Here is a 23,015-nt window from a genome sequence, read left to right on the forward strand (position 1 = left end):
CCTTGACGTCTTGTTAGTTTTTGTTTTTGTTAGGTAAGTACATATGAGACTTACTTATTTAATTCATGATATGTTCGTATTTTTTTTTATTTATTAGTTTAAATTATTATGTAATTTTAGTGAATTTGGCATCTAAAGGACTAAATCGTAAAGAATGAATGATATAATCACCACAAATAGATATGATGTATTGAATGGAATTGAAATGTATATATGGATGGATGATATGAATATGATGGCATTACAGGGTTAATAATGTATATGGATTGTTATTCGAAATGTAAAAAGTGAGCATATGGTTTCAGGGTTTGAAATGATATAGAAATGATAATAGTGCCCGTGTGAAGTTAATGAATGATTAGGATATGAATGGTATGGCATTAAGGTAAAAAAGAAATTGAATGTTAGTCAGGGATTTCTTTGTCATGACTGAGATCCAACATGTGTTGCGGATTCTCGATGGCTTCAGTGGGACACATTGAATATAGTTTGCAAAAGTAAACCTGACCTACAGCTTGTGTGAGCAACCCAAATATCACAACTTCTATGAGCAAGTCGAATTATTCTTTATCGATGGTTGAGATCCAACAGATGTTGTGGATTGTCGACAACTTGAGTGAGCAACATCAAATAAAGATTGAATGTGAATTCCATTTATGTGTTTTAGTATCGAACAAGGTTGGATATTATGACGTATAGTAATTTGGTTGTACATACAAGTTGTCTTGTGGAATGGTTTATGAACATATATAAATAAGGATGCCAAGGATATGTCATGTTGTGTCTTTGTGTTTCAATTACATAAACTGCTATAATGACAATGTAAGTTAAGTTAATTTATTTTGAACTTACTAAGCATTCAATATGCTTACTCTGTTTCTATAGTGGTCATTTTGCAGAATGCGTCGACCGGATTGCCTCAGAGCTCACACTATCCAACTTTTGGTTTGGTAGACTTTTAAACGAATTGGACTCAGTTATATGACATGTATATAGGAGTTATGTTGTGTATGTGCTTATTTTGAATGTTCTTGAGTTTGAGCCTTGAATATACTTGATTTGGGACCTTAAATAATGTTTGAATGTGACTGGTTATATAGATTATGTATATAAATGTGCATATTGGTAACATGTTTATCTATATTTGAAATATATGAATAACCAAATTGAGAATGACAAGGTTGAGTTAGATGATGCAATTGAGGGGTATCAAATGTTTGAATAGTTGATGATTTCATAGGTTGTTATGCTTTAACGAAGTGTCTAATTGATGTGTAATTGCTTGGATGATGATGTGAAATGTTGATTTTAACCCAAATTTGTCAGTAGTTGCTTCGATAACGGATGTGGCATCCCGTAGCTCGAACCTGACAACTGGACTGGGCGAGGGGTGTTATAGGTTTCGAAATTGAAGCTCAAATTTAAAAATAATGACAATTTTGATTTTATGGACTAAATTAAATAAAATGCAAAACTTTAGGGGGCATTGGAATGATAAAATTAAATTTTTCTATGTATATAATAGAACATTATCCCAATATTAGGTTATTGTTTTGAATTGAAAGTTAAGCTAGTAGCTTGTAGTTTTTCAATGTTTTAAAGTCTGGTTATGTTTTCAATGTCAGCTTGCAGAATGTGTCGATCAGGTCTATGAGAAGCACACACTATCCCGATATTGATTCAGTAGTTTTTCAATGTTTTAAAGTTCAGTTATGTTGCATGTACTTGAGTGTGATTATGTTGACTCGGAAATGATAGTTTTGGTTGAAGTCTTAGTTAGTGTTTGATTTTTGAAGGTTTAATGTTCATGTATATGTGTATGTTTTGGTATAAGGATAGGATATATACATATGACACTTAATGAAAAATATGAATATGAAATGACATGTTTAGATGATGTTATTAAATGGTTCAATGTGAAGTTGAATGAATTGAATTTGTATAAGTTGAATTGGTATGATTGTGCAATTATGCACCAAATGGTTATGTTGAGTTATGGCAAATAGATTGAAATCAAAGGGCCTAGAATGTACCAAAATAGAGTCTACGTCGAGCTGTAGGGCGATGGTCATCGCGATGAGCTCTGGATTTCAGGCCATGGCGTGACAAAGAACACCGTCGTCACAATGAAACCAAGTCACTATGTCACGTAGCGACGAGGAATCCGCTCATGTTGTGACGTCGGTCTAAAATGTTGAAAACATTGCAGTTTGGTCCTTGTTTAATCCCAGGTTACCTTTTGAGCGTCCGTAAGCTCGTATAAGACCCGGTAAAGGTTATATATCGTATTTAGTGCATGAAATTTAGGTTTTCATGTTTAATGTGAATTATGAATGTTAAATGTTCATCTTTGCTCCATTAACAGTTGTAGCATCTCATAGCTCAGACCCGACAATTGGGTTGGCAAGAGGTGTTACAAACCCCCTCATGTCACGATGTCAACCCAGTAATTTGATTACTTCAGAATTTAGTCCTAATTCGATCTCGAGTTAGCTTTAGAGCTTTCGTAAGCTTGTATAAGACCCATGAATGATTAATTATCATTTATGCATGCATAATATTATGAAATAATATTTAATTTTATAATAGTTGCTTCGGCAACAAATGTGACACCTTATAGCTCGGACCCAATGATTGGCTCAGATATAGGGTGTTACACCTAAGCCCCAAGCCAATTCGTCTAGAATTCGAACTAGGATGATTGACAAACTTACTACTTACATAGAGGCCAATTGTCAACATATTGTCAAATTTAGAGCTGAGGCCAAGGTTGTAAAGAATATCATAGATCAACAAAAGGCCTTCCGTTTGATCTCCTTTCATTGCCCGATGATGAATGATTTGGTAATATTTTGACCAAAAAAGGGGAGATGATGTCAATGGGAGAAGATTGAGGATGTTGCTGCTAAATATTTTATTTTGTTTAATTCTTGAGTAATATTTTTGAGATTTGTAATTTTAACTAAGGTAGTCAGTACCTCATTAGTGGGTGCACCATTTTTCTACCGAGACAGGTACATATTGGTATCGATTTGTTTCGGTGTACCGTTTTAGATTTACCGATATTTTTGAAAAATATTTAAATCAAATGAATTAGATTAAATAATTTCAAATATAAAAATATTAATTAATTATATAAAATACTCATCAATAAACTTTACAAGTAAAATTTCATCATCTAAAAAATCTAAACCAAACAAGGAAAAAAAAACATCCCACATATTAAACAACAAAATTATCCACAAGATTGTTTTAAATATCTACAATAAGATCATCCCATACTAAATATATAAAATGAAAGTATAATACACACACATCCAGTTGTGTTCGTGAAGATTTTAAATTTTTTTTCTTTTAAAAAAAATTAATTTGTTTGTTATATAAAGTCTTTACTTTTTTATTATTTATTAATTTTCTACTTTAAATTTTAAAGTTGATCATTTACTTTTGTTAAATGTTAAAGTTTAAATTTTAAATTTGGTAAATAAAAAAATTTAAAGTTAGTAAAAAATAATTGTATCTATTTTTTTAACAATATTCATGCACCATCCAATTTTTAAATGTGGCCAAAATGAGTTGGTGCAACCAATAAGAACTGAAATTTATGCCGATGCAGAAAAGAAAAATGGATGTTCTAGTTTTTTATTGGAACGATGTGCATTGTAACACCCCTTACCCGGTTTGGTCGATGAACCCGACTAATAGAATGCTACAGACAATTACTAAATATCTACATGAATTCAAAACTCAAAATTTCAGTTCAATATCAATTTGTCACATATGATCAAATATAACTTTCAATACAACTAAATTCGGGTTTAGGTCAAGCTTACGAAAGCTTTAGATTAACCTAGTATCAATCAAGGATAAATTTGAAACCAATACAAAAAGATAATAAAATTTTGTAAATAGGGGTCACTAACCGCATAACTTAATGTGGACGTGTGGCACCAAAAGTGACCTACAAGTCTCATACAAACCTACAGTTTTCTTATTACACAAGTATGCATAAGTCCATTTATCAACCTATTCAAAAGCACCCAAAAACATGTTAAAATATCACTTATAACAAATCTACTTAACCAATATGCCACAAATGGCGCTTCAATTCAACAATTCAAATACATCAATATAAACTTCAATTAGCTATACTTTACAAAGGTCAACCTAATGACTCAAAAGGTACACATTTGATCATTCAAGCCTGCACAAAACCAAACCGAAAGGAATCTCAAACAACCTATTTAACCATTCCAACCATTCAACGCAACAATTCCACAATTTGGCATTTAACATATCAATCCAACTTATACCAATTCAACTTACTCAACTTTGTCAATTAGATATTTAATAATATCATTTAACCAAACTATTTCATGCTCAATCATACTATTTAAGAATCATTCAACATGTCACCACATGTTACCAAGCAACTAGATATATCCACCTAAGTATTAGCTTTTCCAAAATTAAGCACTTCACAAAGTTTCAACCAAAATTTTCATTCAAAATACATATCACATTCAAGATTGACCAAAAACAAATCACCTATATATATGCCACAAAACCAAGTTTTAAATGATAGAGAGACTATTGAATCAATACTCGAATAATGTGAGTTTCTCAATGATCCACCTAACACATTCTGCAAGTTGACAATCTACAGGAAAAAGGGAAACAAAGGAGTAAGCATTATAAATGCTTAGTAAGTGGAAACTTATTAAAACAATAACTTACCTCATTTTATGAATTCATATAATAAGTTATTCAACTTGATGATTTTTGTAACACCCCAAAATAGGGCCTAGGAGTTTTAGGGGTATTTTATGAATTTTAGCCTTAGAATGTTCGGAATTATGCGACATGGTATATCAGTAAAGTGTTTTAGAAACCTTTAATTTTACAAAAAAGATTGATTTGTAATAAATTCAAAATTGTGAGCTTTTAAGAGACAGTTAGACCAAATTTTAAAATTGAACCTAAAAAACCCCCATTCCCAACTTGTTTTCACGGTAGTTTCTCCTTTATCCATTGTATTGTTGCATCTTGCTTTCCCTTGCTCTCTCAATTGATTTTTTATTTCCAAACTACATTACGTTGGTTCTCATCATTCACAAAGCCTTAAACCTTCATAAATCTTTAAGAAAACATCTTAAAATCTCATTGAAATCATCATCTTCCTCACGTATCAATTTTACGAGTTTTCGAAAAAAAATTTATTTTTCTTCCATCAAATGTAACCAATTGTCTACCCATTAGTTTTTAATGTTATTAGGCCTTTTAAACTGAATTTTTAGTCGTTAAATCACATGTTTTGATTAAAAGCTGAAAATAGGGTCTTTAATGGTGAATTAAATGTGATTTGAAAGTGTTAATCAATAGGTTTTGACATGATTTACAGGTTCCTATTTTTTTTTTTGAAGTTTCATTAAATATTTCTTGAGTTTTAATGAATTTTCGTGAAAATAGTCAAAACTTGTCGAAAAATGTTGATACCATGAATTGTGTAGTTTTGTGTAGTTTAAAGATTGAGAATTAGTCCTAGGTGAATTATAAGATGAACAGAATTGGTTTTAGGCAAAAATATTGACTATAGACCGATATATTCGAACTTAAAGCGTGTTATGTTAAAGGTTTCGGTTACATAGTGACATAGCTTAGGCTTATGTTTTTGGTTGCTTGTGGTGAGTCCACGACTGGTTTATGAATGTGTTGTTGTGTTGAAGTTACAGATTCGCTAAGACCATCTACGAGCTAGGAAAGGCTAGTTTGAGCTTTCAGCATTTCGGCGGAAGTAAATTGGTGATTGTTTAGATTAATTGCTTTGGACACAATTTAATGCATTGTTAGGGAATTTAGTTGTAGCCTAAACCCCTACACTAAATTCTGAGTATAATTTCTCTTGTGCTCATGTTTAACTTGTGTAGTATGTGCTAGTTGAATTGTGAAAATGTACATTAAAATTATATGCCATTACACGTGTTATGTGTTCATGATTATTATTGTGGAATTACATATGTGGACTTGTTAAACAAGCTAAGTGTTTGTGATAATATTGTGCTTATGATGCAAATATGCAATGGCAATGAGTAGAAAATAGGTAAGTAATATATGTGTGTTTAATAACGAATATTTTGACCTTGTGACACTTGAGACCATTGGATATAGTTGGGATGCCATAGGGTTGTGAGTACTCACCTATATGCACAATGATTTTGGGCGTTGAAGCCTTGGGACATGTTGGAGGGATAAGGAAATGTGAGCTAAGCTCTATTTAATGGGACATGTGAAGGGAAATATGGAGAGTGTTAGCTATAACCTTCACTTATAGGACATGTTCAACTCTATTAATATATGTGGTGTGCTAGAAATCCGTGTATCCGATGAGTGGTAAGAATGCCCTCTTTTACGTTTCATATCCCAAATGCCAAATTATCTTAAATTGTACATATGTTTGTATGTATTGTGATGTATGCATGAATGTGTCAATTGAGTTGAGGTAGTTATAATTATGTTACTTATATGCTTCACCAATGCTTGATGAATTGTTTGCATGGTAGTTGCTCTAGGCATTCACTGAGCTTGTTAAGCTCACCCACTCCCTTGTTTACCCATTGCAGATTAGTTGTATGCTGGCGTGGTAATCAAGGAGTGATCCAAACAAGTCTATGTTACTTCGTAGGTGTTTATTATCTATTCGTTTATGATTTGAGAATAAGGAAATGTGGTAGACTTTATGTTGGTTTTGCTATAACTTTTAAGTTGTTGTAACACTCCTAACACATATCCGTCGCTAGAATAGTGTTTCAAAGCATTACCGTAAAAACATAACTTAAAACATTCACATTCAAACATTTCATAAATCATAGCATAATTCATTCAAACATAAACATATTGTCCCTTATTTAAGACCTCGAGGCCTTAGAAACACTTTAGAAACGATTCCGGACTAAATTGGGAACATTTGAAACATTAAGAAAAAAGTTAAAAAATTTCGTACAGCAAGGGTCACACAGGCGTGTGGCCAGGCCATGTAACAATTAAAAAAGGGACACACGGTCGTGTGTCATCCCGTGCCTGTGCCCGTGTAACTTTTTGACCTGGGTCACACGGCCAAGCTACACGCCCGTGTGCCAGGCCATGTAACTTTCGAAACGGCCTCACATGCCCGTGTGTTAGGCCGTGTGCTAGGCCGTGTAATTGCCTGACTTGTAACCCTTTTAAACCTACAAGGGACACACAGCCGTGTCGCATGGCCGTGTGTCACACATGACTGAGACACACGCCCGTGTCTTAGGCCATGTGGACAGGAAAATGGCCAAAATCAAGTCATTCCTTTCACCCTTCTCAACCATATGCATAAGTACACTTGCACACATAACCAAGGCTTCAACATGCTCAAAACATGTATAAAAAGGCCCATACAATAGGCTAATGATCCATACAACCAATGTGCCATATAGACACCTCAACCACATACATCAAACATACCTATACATGTGCATACTTAACCATTCATCAACTAACCTATTTCCATATCAAAACATATCACAATTCAACCATACCATACTAGATTCATGCCATATCAAAATAACCTTACTATTTGGACTATTTCATACATACATCTAAATCATCTAAATGACACAAAACTAACCATTTACAAATGGTACCATAACAACTATCATATATATACATACCAAATTCAATACTTAGCATTCAACTTAAACTTTAAACATAAGTTTCCTATACATGCCATTATAACCGTGGCTAAAACATTGAAATCTATTGATACATCCGTGGGATACTGTGATAGGTCTCCGACGAGCTTCTGATTAACTATAAAACATAGAAAATAAAACTACGTAAGCATATAATGATTAGTAAGTTCGTAAAACATAAAACATAACTTATCATTTCATTACATAACAATAAATTTATGCATAATACAATCCAACCATAAGCTTGGCACAAGCCTAAGCATCAACCACAACACATGTTAGCATACTTAAACATAATCCATATGAGTTTAACATAGATAAACCATTACACATGAACATAATTCAATTGGATTCATCATCTTCCATAACATAACATCTTTCAGTGTATCTCACCATTTCAATCCTTTTCATAAATACATAACATGGTTTATATTGAACACTTACCATTTCCATTCCAATTCATGCCCGTTGAACCATTTAGAATATCATCGGATACGCAGGATAGCTCACATGAAGTGTGCTAAACATATAATCGTAACTTTTCCTTTCCTTTACAACATTTCTCGCACGAGCTATGAAATGGGCAAGCTCACACGAGTTGTGGATCGGAATGTAAGCTATATGATACTGCTCACATGAGCTGTGGAGTATCTGTAACAAATGCAGGACCTCAGCCATCGGTAGGACATTCAAGACCAGTACCCGAAACATAAAAACCCTAATGACATGTCATTTGTATCCTACGAATTTCTAAGCTTCAAACAGGGCTCGATAATTATCGTAACATCGTTGGATTACATTATATAGTTACATAACAATCAATATATTTGATATAGCTCAAAACATAACATTAAAACGTTACACAATTTTACGAACAATTAAGGCGTAGAAACAAAGTTGACTAATCCAAAGCTTTAGCTTTACCCTGATCTAAATCCATACGAGGTCTATCTTAATCTAAATAAGAAAATTTAATTCATTTAATATTCATTCTATTCATTTTAGTCCAAAATTCATACTTTTGTAAAATTACATTTTTGCCCTTATTATTTTAATTTCTTTACAATTTAGTCCTTAAGTTCGTAAATTAACATTTATGCAATTTCATCCCTATATCATGCTTGCTGGTTTGCCTAGGGACTCACATCAACCCACACAAATCATCAATGCATAATTTCATCGTGATATTTTACTGCTTTTACACATAAGTCCCTAAATGATAATTTCATCAAAATTCACTTAACAAAAGTTGTTTATTTAACAAGGACTCGTAATCTTTCATAAATGTTCAAGAATCACACAAATACATTCATGGAAAAACCCTAATCCTTTAACAGTTTCACAAATTAGTCCCTGGGATAGATAGATTAAGCTACAACGATTTAAAAAACATATAAATCATTAAAAACGAGATGAAATTTCACTCACATGCACAAAGAAGGCTTGGCCGAACCTAGCAAGATTCCATGGAGGTTTCTTTCTTTTCAATTTCGGTGGAGTAATTCATTAAGGAAGATGTTAAATTGTTTTCTTTTATTTTTACTTAACTTATTTATTAATTTACTTAATTAACCTTGGTAATTTACTTAATTTACTTATAATAAAAATGATCTAATTGCTACATAAATCCCTTAAAATTTTAATTTCATGGCTAATAGATACCTTTAGCTATTAGAACTCTACTTTTTTATATTTTACAATTTAGTCCTTTTTACTTAATTAAGCATGCAAACGGTAAAATTTCTTAACGAAATTTTAACACGACCTTAATATAATCCCGTTATCATTAAAATAATAATAAAATAAATATTTTTAGATTAGATTTCTGGTCCCAAAACCACTGTTTTGATTTCACTGAAAACAGGTTGTTATAGTTTTATACATGATTATTATTCCTTAAGACTTACAGACTTTAAATTTGAGTTATTGGTTTCTTGCTCAGTCATTATTATGAAGTTTTGGACTATTATTTTGGACATTTTGGTGCCCATTTGATGAAGTGAATGATGCATGATGATTAGACACAATTTGGTATGAGTTATATGTTTAAAATTACTGTATTTTTTATGTCTGGAGTAGAGATATCGATATTCGAGTTTTAATATTGATACCTCCATGATTTTTTGAAAGTGCAAGAAGTTAATATCGTAATTTGATATCAATACCATATCATGAGTATCAATACTCAGGGTAAAATAATTTATACTTTTCGAAACATACCGATAATTTTCGAGACTTTGGTTTTTTGTGCGAGAAATAGAATGCAAGTTTGGTATCGATTTTCCAAGCAATATCGATACCTCTTGAGAGAAATACTGATACCACACCTTAAGTATCGATACTTACGTGATAGTTTTAGAATTTTTGCTTAATGGTCCCAATGTATGATTAACTATTATTATTAAACTATTTGATGTATGAATAGCATGTAACAATGATAACTAAGGAGTAAGATTGACTTAAAACCTATACGAATGCTTAAATGGAAGATTTTTCATTTGAATGAGCTTTTACTTATTGTATATGGCATGAGACGGTGGTGTAACATCCTGATATTCGGGCTTGGTGACCAGGCCGAGTATAGGGTGTTACAATTTTGCCTAAATCCGGCAACCTATATCAACAAGGTGAGTTCATTCTATAGCCAATTCATATAATAATCTGAACATTTAGCATTTTAAATAATTTTAATACCAATCACATGGAAATCAACATCTCAATACCATTCATATCATTCCAATCAACATTCAATTCACAAATACAACAAAAAGTCTCAATAGTACACATATATCAATATATAGAAACTTCAATTAATCAATATAAAGATTATATCATATCTTTTCATTTTGTTATCAACATTACATCCAATTTCAATATAATGGCAATCATTATTTCAATTTATTGTTCAAATTTTGCATCAATTTCATAGATTTATCACATTTCTATATTGGCCCTTCGGCTCATATATCTAATACGCATTAACAGCCAATACTATCGATATTCATATATATATATATATCGTTAATCAACTTTGTATTACCATAACACAATTATTAATCCAGTATATATCTCACAAATCAAGTATCACATTACTTTTCATTTTATGTATATTTGCAATCTCAATTATCAAATAACACTTTCATTTCAAATTTTCAACCTCATGATTTGAAGACTCTATCATCATCATTTTTGTAACTCCCCTAACCCGTCTCCATTGCCGGATTAAGGTTACGGAGCATTACCGATCAATCAAAAAAATTTTATCGTCATAACATTCATTAATTTAATCTCATTCAAAGTATATCAAATATAAGCATTTGATACCTAAATCAAGCCTTCGAAGCCCTAAAAATAACTTATAAGCAATTCGAGACTAATTTTAAACAATTCAAAAAATTTTAGGAAAATATGAAAATTTTCAAAAACATGAGACACATGGCCATGTGGAATGCCCCAGGCCGTGTAACTTTCGAAATAGGGACACACGGTCGTGTCCTAGCCTGTATAACTCATTGAGTTGGGCCACACGGTCGTGTCGCAAGCTGTGTGCTAGGTTGCGTGCTCCAAAATGAACCTTAAATGTCAAGTTTACCATTTCAAGATTTCTTGGACACTAAGTAACCCATTTACCAGCCATTAGACCTATTCAAAATGACCTTAAACAAGCTCAAAACATGATATTCCAACCATCTTAAATATCTAACCAATGTACCCTCATTGGTACCACAAGTATACACACTTATACAACAATATAAATCATCAACCAAAACATGTTAATTCACACAACTTAATTTCTAACCAATATGCCTATCATAGGCACCTCAAATCACAACAATTCAAATAGACATTTTAGTCATACATATACTACAAGTTTATTTCAAAAACATCTTCCATCATTCATAATCCATAGCAAGTCATTATCTAAGCAATTGCCAACTAAACATCAAGATCATTTAGTGATGCTTATATTACCAACTTACACATAGGATCACTCTTTACATATATGCATACCAAAACACAAGTAATGACAAAACAATCCTATTACATGTCATATAATCCACAAAAAATGTTCAAAATCTACCGAAAATGGATGGATAGTGTGACTTGAGCACTGATCCGATTGTCCAACCTTCAAAATTATCTACAAGAAACAGAAATTAACACAAGTAAGCTTATTGAAGCTTAGTAAGTTCGTCGTACAGAAATGAAAAATATTACCGAAGTAAATATAATAGTTCAATCAAACCAAGTCAACAACAAGTGTTTCATGTCATCCACAATATCAAACCAGCGAATTGCATAATTCAATTCAAAGCTAAAATAATAATCTCTGGGAAAACATATATGTCCACGACGGGTTAATTCAAGATGTAAAATACATGTCATGCCTTTCAAAATCATTAAATAAGTTATAATACAATGATATGACCTGATGAACGACTTACAGATACGAGTACACAAATACACAAGTAATCCAACTGAAACATGTCAATCGCTCATAAGAGCTAATCCATTCGATAACATGCCAAACGTTCATAAGAGCTAATCCAACCTATAACACGCTAGATCAGGACAGTAAAACACAAGGGTTCGTAACAAATATCGAACCTCGATATACTCAGGCAAATAAATATATCAAACCACCTCAATATCCACTCTAACCCCCAATAACATGCAGTTGTTCAGTTATACTCTATCTTGCGTTCATTCAGCCCAAGTACCAAAACTCAATAACATTTTCCTAACAAATTTATATCATCAATTAAACAATTAATAACAACTATTTCATATCATACCGTCATACAATTCATATAAATATTAAATTACAATCCGTACGAACTTACCTGGACTGAGTTGTAATAGTTGTAGAAGTTCAGGGACTATTCCGTAATTTTCTCTTTTCCATGTAAATCAACAGGGTCTTGATCTAAAATATAAAATTTCCCAATTATTAGCTTACATTTCATATTCCAATTTACTTTACATTTTATACCATTTTATTTTTTGAAATTACATAATTGGCTCTAACTTTTATAAATTTTACAATTTAGTCCCTTAACCCAGAAATCATCGAATTAACCATTTAGTTAAAAATTAAAGCCGAATATTCAAGACTTCTAAACAGTCCACAAAACACCTCTTATTCACAAGTAAACCTTGAAATTTTGACATTTTAACAATTTAATCTTCAAATAAAAAACTAACTAAAATCACTTCAAAAAACAACCAAATACCACAATCAAAACTTCAAACACATAATTATCATCACAAAGAACTAAGTTTCATCAATGGTAACTTCCAAAATTTTTAACAGATTTAAAAGCGAAGGTACGGCTAGCTGGACCTAGTTGCAACGATCTCAAAAACATAAAAATTACAAGAAAACGGGCCAATTTCCATACCATGCAAAGCCAAGAGATGACCGAAGCTCCCTAGGTCTCCAATGGTGGTTTTAGGAAAAAATATGAAGAAAATGTATTTTGCATTCAATTTGTTTCATTAATTTTGAAATAATTACAAAATTACCATTAAACCAAAATTTCTTTCAATGTTTCTTTACTTTTCACACCAAAACCGTCCACTAACAAACATTAAGGTTTAATTGCCTTATTGGCCATCCCACATTTATTAGTTAAGCTATTAAATCATCCAAATGCAATAATTAACACGTTTTACACCTTTTTTAATTTAGTCCTTTTTCTTTAATTAGCTATCTAAACGTTAAAATTTCTTAACCAAATTATAATACGACTCTAATGACTCCATAAATATTTTATAAATAATATTTACGAGCCGACACAACAGAAATTTGTGGTCCTAAAACCATTGTTCCGTCACCACTGAAAAATAGGCTGTTATAGTTTCAATTATACTTATCCCGCATTTATCATTTATTCCCCTTATTAACTCGAATCGGACTCAGACGGATACACAGATCCAACCAACACACCAGATCCACACTTAGTGCCTCATCGGATAAATCTGATGTAAATAGTTTACGCTTAGCGCTCGTTAATAAGTTTGACACCCAATGTCTCATCGGTATAACCGAAGCAATTTGGCACCCAATCCGTCATCGTCTTGTACTCGAAGTAACCTTGAAGTCTTCCTATTCTATGGCATGCCAACTATATCCGACTCTACCCGAACAGTTAATAAGGTAATCATTTCTCAATTTCCATTACAAGCCAATTTATCAATTCAATAATATTTTTTTCAGTAACCAATCATCAATACATATCAATATATCAACATAATTCTTCTCAATGCAAAATCAATTTTGCATTTTACATCACTATACAATAATTTCAAATCAATTCAATTCAGTCTTTACATAGACAATCGATCAATTTCATACCATTACGATTCAATCAGTTACAACCAACTATCAATTCATTTTCATCTCATATTCTAATTCATCAGATTAAATTTTATTCGTCATTTTATCATTTCACTACGATTTAATCCATAACTCACCCGTTGTACTAAATTATGAACAATTCAAACTATTATCAAACAAATACAAATTCACACATAACATGAAAAAAATTAATTATAATCAAACTATGTGAACTTACCTGGAAAAACAACAAACAGTCAATTTCTCTAAGGACTAATCAGCAAATTTGTTTTTTTCTTGATTAATTTTGATTTGGTCTATTTCCCGATCTATACAATTAGTCAATTCAATTTATCAATTTCAACCCTCTTATTTCATCCAATTATAAACATATATCAACTCAATTTTATTATTCAACTACCCCTAAAGTTTTGCATTTTATTCAATTTAGCCCGTAATATCGAATTTATTATATCTTTCGAATTTGAACTCCAAATTTTAAACCCACTTCAAATATATCCATATACAACCTCCTATTATTACAATTTACAAAAATTTCATACCGATTTCAAGATATTCCCAATTTAGTCCATAAACTCAACTAACGAATTTCATTTTACAAATTAGTTTTATTACATTTCTAAGCTTCAAATCCTATCATTAAACATAAAAAATCTTTAAAACAATCAAGGGTTAAATATAAAATTAGTACCTAAAATTGTTCAATTCTCCCAGGTTGGTACTTATGATTTTTTCCTAAATTGGTACCCAATTTTTTTCTGTCAACTAAATCAGTACTTGAGTCTAACATCGTTAAGTATAGAAAATGTGGCAGAATAAAATTGTGACATGTGGCATATATTACGTCAAGTTGATGTCATAAGATTGTTTTCTCTTCACCTCAATTTTTCTGTTGTTCCTTTTTATTTTCTTTCTTCTTCTTCTTTTTCTTTTTCTTCTTCTTCTTCTTCTTCTTCTTCTTCTTCTTCTTCTTCACTCAACCCAAGTTTCTTTTTCTTGTTTGGTAGTGACAAAATTGCTCCACACAAGATTAGGGCCCTTTTTTTTAGAATGCTATAATAAAGTCGTATTCCCATAGACGTGAGGCGCAACAAGCTTTTATCATTCTTTGTTTGATGCTTGAGAACGGGGTTCCTTTTGATAAATTCTCATTGTCATTGGTGCTTGAAGCTTGCTCTCAATTGGGCATACATTTTGTTACAGGGAAAGGATCTTTCTAGTCAAGTGTTGCTTGCTATTGCGACGCTCAGATGTCTCTTTGGTTTGTACTTGCATTACAATTCTTTGTCTGGGAAGATACCTAAAGAACTCTCCAATCTTCAAGTATCTTAATAATAATGATCTGTCTGGTACCATTCCTTCTCATATTGGTAACATGGCTGCCTTATAAGGTTAATTCATCACTTGGCTTCTGAATTTTCATTTATTTTTAGTTTTCAAAGTAGTATCAGTAGATGTTTTGCCTTGTAGTTGTGGATTTATGTTGCAATTAGTTAACAGGGAATATACCTATAAAGATAGGGGATTTGAAGGGATTAAGTGTTCTTTCTTTGCAATGAAATAGACTAGATGGTAAAATTATAGCTAGCTTAGGGAACTTGGTAATGCTAAGAAGACTTGATTCGAGCTACAATCGTCTCTTTGGTGAAATTCTTACAACATTAGCTAATATTCTACAATTCGAAACTCTAGAAAACGTCCCTTCAGGTAACATTGATTAAATATTGTTCATATATAATAATTCATGTTCTTCATGTCAACTTATATTGATTTTTAATCTGTAATGAATGAAAACCAATGTCTTAAGAGATTAAATGGAGCGTTCCTTGGCGACAATAATAGAGGTTTATGTGGAACAGGTTTTCCAACATTGAGAGTCTGTACACATTTTGACAATATGAACATCAACCAGCTTAAACCTTTCCGATTTGATCTAAATGACACAGTTCCAAGGGTTAACTCAGATATAGTACATAACTAAGGACATTGCAACCTCATTGCTCGAATTCACCGAAATTCCCAAAATTACCATTATTACAGGGGTTATTACAGTCGATTTTGTTTTTATGGTTGTTGTATTTATTGTAATTTTCCACTACAGTAAGAAGAAACAAAATATTGGAAACACATGTGAATCTTCTGATGAACGTTTTAGCATTAACCATCAAGCAAAGGAACTTCAAAGGAATAGAAGTGTTTCTCCACTTGTAGTACTTAAATATTCATATGGATGGGATCCATTAGGTGATGGATGGGACAACATTGGATTTTCTAAGGAACATTTAGATAAAGATTCAACCTAGAAGAAATCAAGTCCTCAACTTGGTGAGTTTTCGAGTTAAACTTACTAGGAAAGACCAATTTCTCATTAGTGTACAAAGGAGTACTAAGAGACGGTTTTGTTGTAACTATTGGAAGCATAAACGTGACCAGCTACAAATAAAAAAAAAGCAAAGTTTGTTAAAGGCTTGTACTTATTAACCTATTTGATACTTGAAAACCTCGTTAGGCTTCAAGGGTTTTGTTTTTCAAAGGGTAGAGGCAAATTTTTTCTCATTTATGACTTTGCTTCTAAGGGAAACCTATCTAAGTATCTCATCATCTTATCGAACAAAATCTGGGCATCTTCTATGTTCCCACACTTTACAAACCCATTAATTATTGAATTCCAAGAAATCAAATCTCTATCAAACATTTTCTCAATGATTCTCGAAGCCAAACACCTCCCATATTTCAATTGTGTATAACAACTAAGAATTTCAAGTTATCAAATTCTTACCTCTAGTGGTATAACGTCAAACAACTCCCTTGCTAAATCAATCATCCCCCTTTTAATATACCCATCAATCATCGAATTATATGAAACAGAATCCCGCATAGACATTCTATGAAATAATTTATATGCATATCCAATAAACCCACAGTGTAAAAAATAAGAAATCAAACAATTTTACAAAAAAAATTAGACCTAAAATTCAGCTTTCTCAGGAAACCATGAATCTGCATTCCTTCCTTTAATAAACCCAATTGAGAGTAGGCTTTAAGCACCAAAGACAACGAGAATTTATCAAAAAGAACTTCATTCCCAAGCATCAAAGAGAGAATGATAAAAGCTTTTCGTGCCTCTCGTCTATGGGGATATGACTTTATTATAGCATTTCAAAGAAAAAGGTCTTTGTCTAGTGTGGAGCAATTCTATCACTGCCAAACAAGAAGAAGAAACTTGGGTTAAGTGAAGAAGAAGAAGAAGAAAGAAGGGGAAAAAAAGAATGACAGAAAAAATTAGAGGGATGAGAAAAGTCAAAAGAAAAAAAAGGTTTTTTTAAATTTTTTAAGACTATGACATTAGCATGATGTCTTTATGCCATGTGTCACAATCTTATTCTGCCATGTGTCCTAGACTTAACGACGTTAGACTCAAATATCGATTTAGTTGACAGAAAATAAGTTTGGTTACTAATCTGGGACAAAAAGAACCATAAGTACCAATCTAGGAGAAGTGAAAAAGTTTGGGTACTAATTTTATATTTAACCCAACAATCAGTGGCAACATTTTAAAACTTTAACAATTTTGAAAATAGAGACACAAATTAGCTGGACCCAGTTGTAATGATCTCAAAAACATAAAATTTACAAGAAAATGACTTAATTGGCATACCTAATTAGTGGCTGAAACTTTGAAACTTCAAGGAGGGTTTTATTTCTTTTGTTCTTCGGTGGAGAAGAAGAATGATGAATGTGATCATTTATTTGTTTTATTTTAACTTATATATTTAATTAAAATTTAATTAATCATAATTATATAATTTAAAATTTAATTTAATTAAAACTTAAGCTTAATTAGAAAAACTTAGTGGATTGTAACTCATCCACCATCGTTTAACCGTTTAGAAGTGGTCTTATTGTTCATTTGGTCCTCCAATTATTTAAAAATCCATAGCGATTAACTTTTACCACTTTTACAATTTAGTCATTTTTCCTTAATTAACTATCAAATCATTGAAATTACCGGACCAAACTTCAATTCATTTATACAATAGCTCTGTGCTTGTTTTATGAAAACGAGGTCCTAATACCTTATTTTTCCAAAACCACTGACTTTCGGTACGCACCACTTGTACCTTAACTAACTAACCAATTAATAAAATTTATAAAATCGAAAATCACAATAACACCATATTTAAATCGTAAATATTAAATAATAATATTTATGAACTCACTCGTTAGAATTGTGATTCCGAAACCATTATTTCCAACACCACTAAAAAATAAGCTATAACACGCATCGCCGATTGGGTGGATGATTGTTTACATTGGTACATATTTTCTTGTTTACAAAATACTTAGGTATAATGTTGTTGTTGTTGTTGTTGTTGTTGTTGTTGTTGCTGTTGTTGTTGTTGTTATTGTGAGCTTCAGACTGTGGATTGATAGTTGAATTACTTAATTATTTATTAAGATTGCTAGACTAAGGGGATTATGCTAAGGGGGAGATTTTGGTTGGTTGTTGCTTAAAGCTTCTTGTCATAAGTTTGTTTTGTTCAAAACATTGTTAAATGGGGAGATTATTGAAATATTCAAAGTTGTTGCAATGTGCTAAGGGAAGTGCCCACTTTCTTCACCACTACGACAAAACAATAACTTATCATATTTTGAATATTGTCAATTTATTGAACCAAATCTTTGGGTTGTGCTAATATTGTATAATGATTCAAACCCATCAATGAATATCAATTCACTTGGAGAAACATGTCTAGAAGATTAGATTGGATTGGATTAGATTGGATTGGACTAGATTGAATCGTATGTATTGAATCCCTTGGATAAAAGAAGTTGGATCGGATCAAAACATTGAAGACATATTTACCAATAGTTCATTTTACTTGGAGTGTTTATATTATATTATATTATATTATATTATATTATATTATATTATATTATATTATATTAAGCTATTTTAGCTACTATTTAGAAGGGATCGTGATTGATCTTCATTATGCTAGCAAGTCTCGAAAATCTTATATAATTGAGAGACTTATATAGATTGATATATTGATTTTTCAAAACACTTATCTATTCACTTAGGAACATTATTTATGAGATTATGTTTATGATTGTAAAACCTTTGTGCAATTGGTTTTACAGGCTAAGTTCTCAATTGGAGAATTTAGTGGTGAGAGATCTAGCCATTAAGATACAAAAGTGAAGATTCTTTAATGGGATGTGTTAAAACTAGGATCCCTTGTTGTATTTGCTTCAATGATAGTGGATTTATCTTACTAAGCTGAGCTCTACAGACGTAGAGAAACCGAACTGCATAAACAATTTTTTTGTCTCATGTTTACATTGTGCTTGTCACAATTTTTGCAAAAGAGCCCACTTCCATAACTATTTCTACTCATACTTTGTTGCTTGCAGATTTAGCAACTATTTTAGGCAATAAAAATTAATAAGAGAATAAGATTAGACAAAACGTAGACATTTATGTTGATAAAATGTTCATTAAAAGCTTGTTAATAGAGCAACAACTGTAAAATTTGCATGAACAGAATATTAAGAAAGTATAACAAGAGGTTAAACTTGACCAAATGTAGTTTTGTCATAGGAGTGAAAAAATTCCTAGACTTCAAAGACAATTAACAAATATAGAATAAAATAATAAATTAACAAAGTAATTTAAAAAATATTAAACTAAAACTAATTTCTTCCTAAACTTTTCTTGGACTAATTTGGTGTCATTATGAATTTATTCTTCTACTCCTTGAAAAGTACCTTCAATATTCATGAATATCAATCCACTTGTATTTTAAAACGTGAAATTGTAGAAGTTGCAAATTAAAGTGATGATGAAATATAACAATAAATGATAAATGCTATACTACAATCATCCCCGTACTTGCAAAATATACCACCCATCTTTTCTTCCATTAATGAAACTTTAAACACAAGCAAATTTTCAATATATATATGGTATACAAATTAGCAGTAGGATAATCTGTACCCAAAAATAAAGTGGTAATATCATAATAATAATAATAAAACGTTGAAACCTTGAAGTCAACGAAATTCTTCAAAAGTTGCAAGATCAACATAATTCCATCTAAATTTCTCAACTTCACAACGGCTTTATGAAAATGGATAAGCTTCTCATTCATCAAATATGTAGAATTCTACCTTCTCACCACATCAAATTAGACCTGTTCATGGGTCGGGTCATTCAGCCCAGCCCGAAAGCCCGCCCGAAATATGGGAGAATTTGGGCAAAAATATAAGCCCTAAAAAATGGGCTTAGACAATAAAATCAGGTCCGTTTAAAAAACGAGTCGGGCCTTGAGTAAGGCATTTTTGGCCTGGGCCCAGCCCGAATTCACTAAAAGACAAAAAAATCTATTTTTTTGTTTTTTAATATTATTTTCTTATTGTTTTCTCCCTATTTTGCTACTATTTTATTATTATGTTGCTACTATTTTGTTGTTATTGTTTGGATATTGTATAAAATTTATTTTATTGTTAATTTTCTTATTATTTTAAAGACATTTGTTAATTTTATTATTATTTTAGAGGCATTTGCTTGTTAAGTTGCATCTATCTTAGTGTTATTTAAGTATACATATTTTTTAAAATTTATTTTCAATTTGTTGTGAAATATTTATTCTGATATTTTTAGTATTTTTGATGTATTATATATATTTTAAAATTATATAAAAGAATATAAATTTTAATATGGACGGGCCAAGTCGAGCCCAGACTTTAACATTTTTATCCAAGTCGGGCTTGGGTAAAATTTTAGGCCCATTTTTCAAGTCGGGTCGGCCCCGAGCCTAACAAACGGGCCTAAAATTTTTAGTTGAGTCCGGCCCACCTAGCCCATGCACACCTCTACATCAAATCGTAAACCCCTTGAATAATTCATATTTGACTAAATCACACACATTCAAAACTTTTTCTTACTTATGTTTCAAACTTTCTTCAAATTATTGCCAATAATTTGCAAAACATAAATATTACATGCAAATATACAAATTCAATGTAGTTCAAAATATAAACAATTCAAATGTGAATATAGTAATATAATAACTAATAAAGAGTATTTTATTAGTTTAAATTATTTTTCTAAACTCATGCTTTATGTATATTGTAGATAATATTTCAAATATACAAAATTCTTATACAATTATGTTTGTAAATATTACAAATAATATAATAATATCAATTATGTTTGTAAAATTCATATATATATATTAGATAATCATAAATATTACATATACTAAGCACTTTTAGTTATGGTTTATAAAATATTTATATTATAACAAAACATCTATATAAAATTTTTAGGATATGAATTTGTATTGTTTTATTGTTACGTAAAAGGAAAATTAATTATTACATTCAAAATAAATAAATATATATATATAACTTATAAAACATCCCAATTATTTAAATTTGTTGAAAAATACTCGACCCAAATCTAAGAAAATTTTAGCTTAAAAATTTTGAATCTAAAAAAACTTAAACCGAAAAAATTGAGTCCAAATCGATTCTAACTCGAGATAATGGAAATAAAATAATCTGAATAAATTGAATCCAACTTCACCCGTTTACCATCTCTATCCAAATCGATCAATATTATTATTTTGCAATTGTAGTAAAAAAAAATTGAATTTTGAGATCAAATATCAAGTGTTATTGGACTCTAAAGAAAGAAAAAGCTATGAAGTAAAAATTGATTGCTTCAAACTCCTCCAACCTAATCAAAGCTTCCATATTCCTTTAAACATATAAGGATTTGCTTTTGTGAAAAATAAAATGTCGATAATAATAATGTATCGCAAAAAAAATATAAAGTACATAGATTTTTACATGAAAATTCTTTCGGAGAAAAATGTAAAAATCAAGGGTAAATTCGAATGATTACAAGAAGAGTAGGCTGTGTCTATTTATAGATGTGTAAAACCATATTCTAATCAAAATAAAATAAAAGTAATGCAGTAAGATTAAAACACCTTATTCAAATCAACATTAAACAGAGGGAGTATACTTCTATTTGAACTTCTTTTACACACACCACTTGTATTTTATTTTATCATGAATTTGGATCACATCTTTAACAGCTATATTGAATCATAATGGTAATAGTGAAAGATTCATGTTTAAGTATCTCCTAAATCTCAACTAAAGCATTTTATATCATGTGAGAAATGCATTATCAAGTAAATTCATTGATGCTAATTTGCTAATTAAACCCATTACTTAGTCTAGGTTATTAATTTCAGAACCCTCTCTGCCTATGTACATTAAATTTGTGATGTGTGGAACAAAAAAGCAATGTTGCATTTATTGAAAAGTCATAAAAGGCGATAAAGATCTCCCTAGTTGTCTGATGAATAAATCAAAGAAACAAGCAAAATAAAATGCCCTCACAATCTTAGTAAAAGCATTCGTGGTCTTGATTTGGGAATTGGGACCAGCTATTTATGAGTTCCAATGGTGATTTCCCTTTGTGAAAAACAGCCTCCACTTCACCAAAACTCTTTTCATTACCCTCTCTTCTACACTTGAGTAGTTAAAAAGATTAGACAGATTTTTAAAAATGACATTATTAAAAAAAATAGTTATAAACTCTGAATATGAAAAATATTAAAAACGAAAAAAATAAGGTATTACGGTCAGGGTAGGATACCAATACTTCAAGCTTAATTTTATTTAAAATATAAATTTTAATATTCAACGGTATATTAGTAATAAAATTTTACTATATTATAATGTAAATATTAAAATTAAAAAATATATATTATAAATTTAGTTACAGACAAGATTTTAGGTTATAAATATTAGAGACCAAGCTTGAATTATATTATAAACGAGTCTAACATTTTTATCTAAACTCATTATTCAAGTTTAATATTTTTAAACCAAATCATCATAATTACCATGCA

General features: G+C 30.8%; 1 pseudogene; it reads left to right on the forward strand.

The window, feature by feature from the left end:
* The first annotated feature begins 13,749 nt into the window (after positions 1 to 13,749).
* LOC121220295 (receptor kinase-like protein Xa21) lies at positions 13,750 to 16,060 on the forward strand (annotated as a pseudogene).
* The last annotated feature ends 6,955 nt before the right edge of the window (positions 16,061 to 23,015 follow it).

This window comes from Gossypium hirsutum, chromosome D08 (genome assembly GCF_007990345.1).
Source record: "Gossypium hirsutum isolate 1008001.06 chromosome D08, Gossypium_hirsutum_v2.1, whole genome shotgun sequence".
Classification (NCBI taxonomy): Eukaryota; Viridiplantae; Streptophyta; class Magnoliopsida; order Malvales; family Malvaceae; genus Gossypium; species Gossypium hirsutum.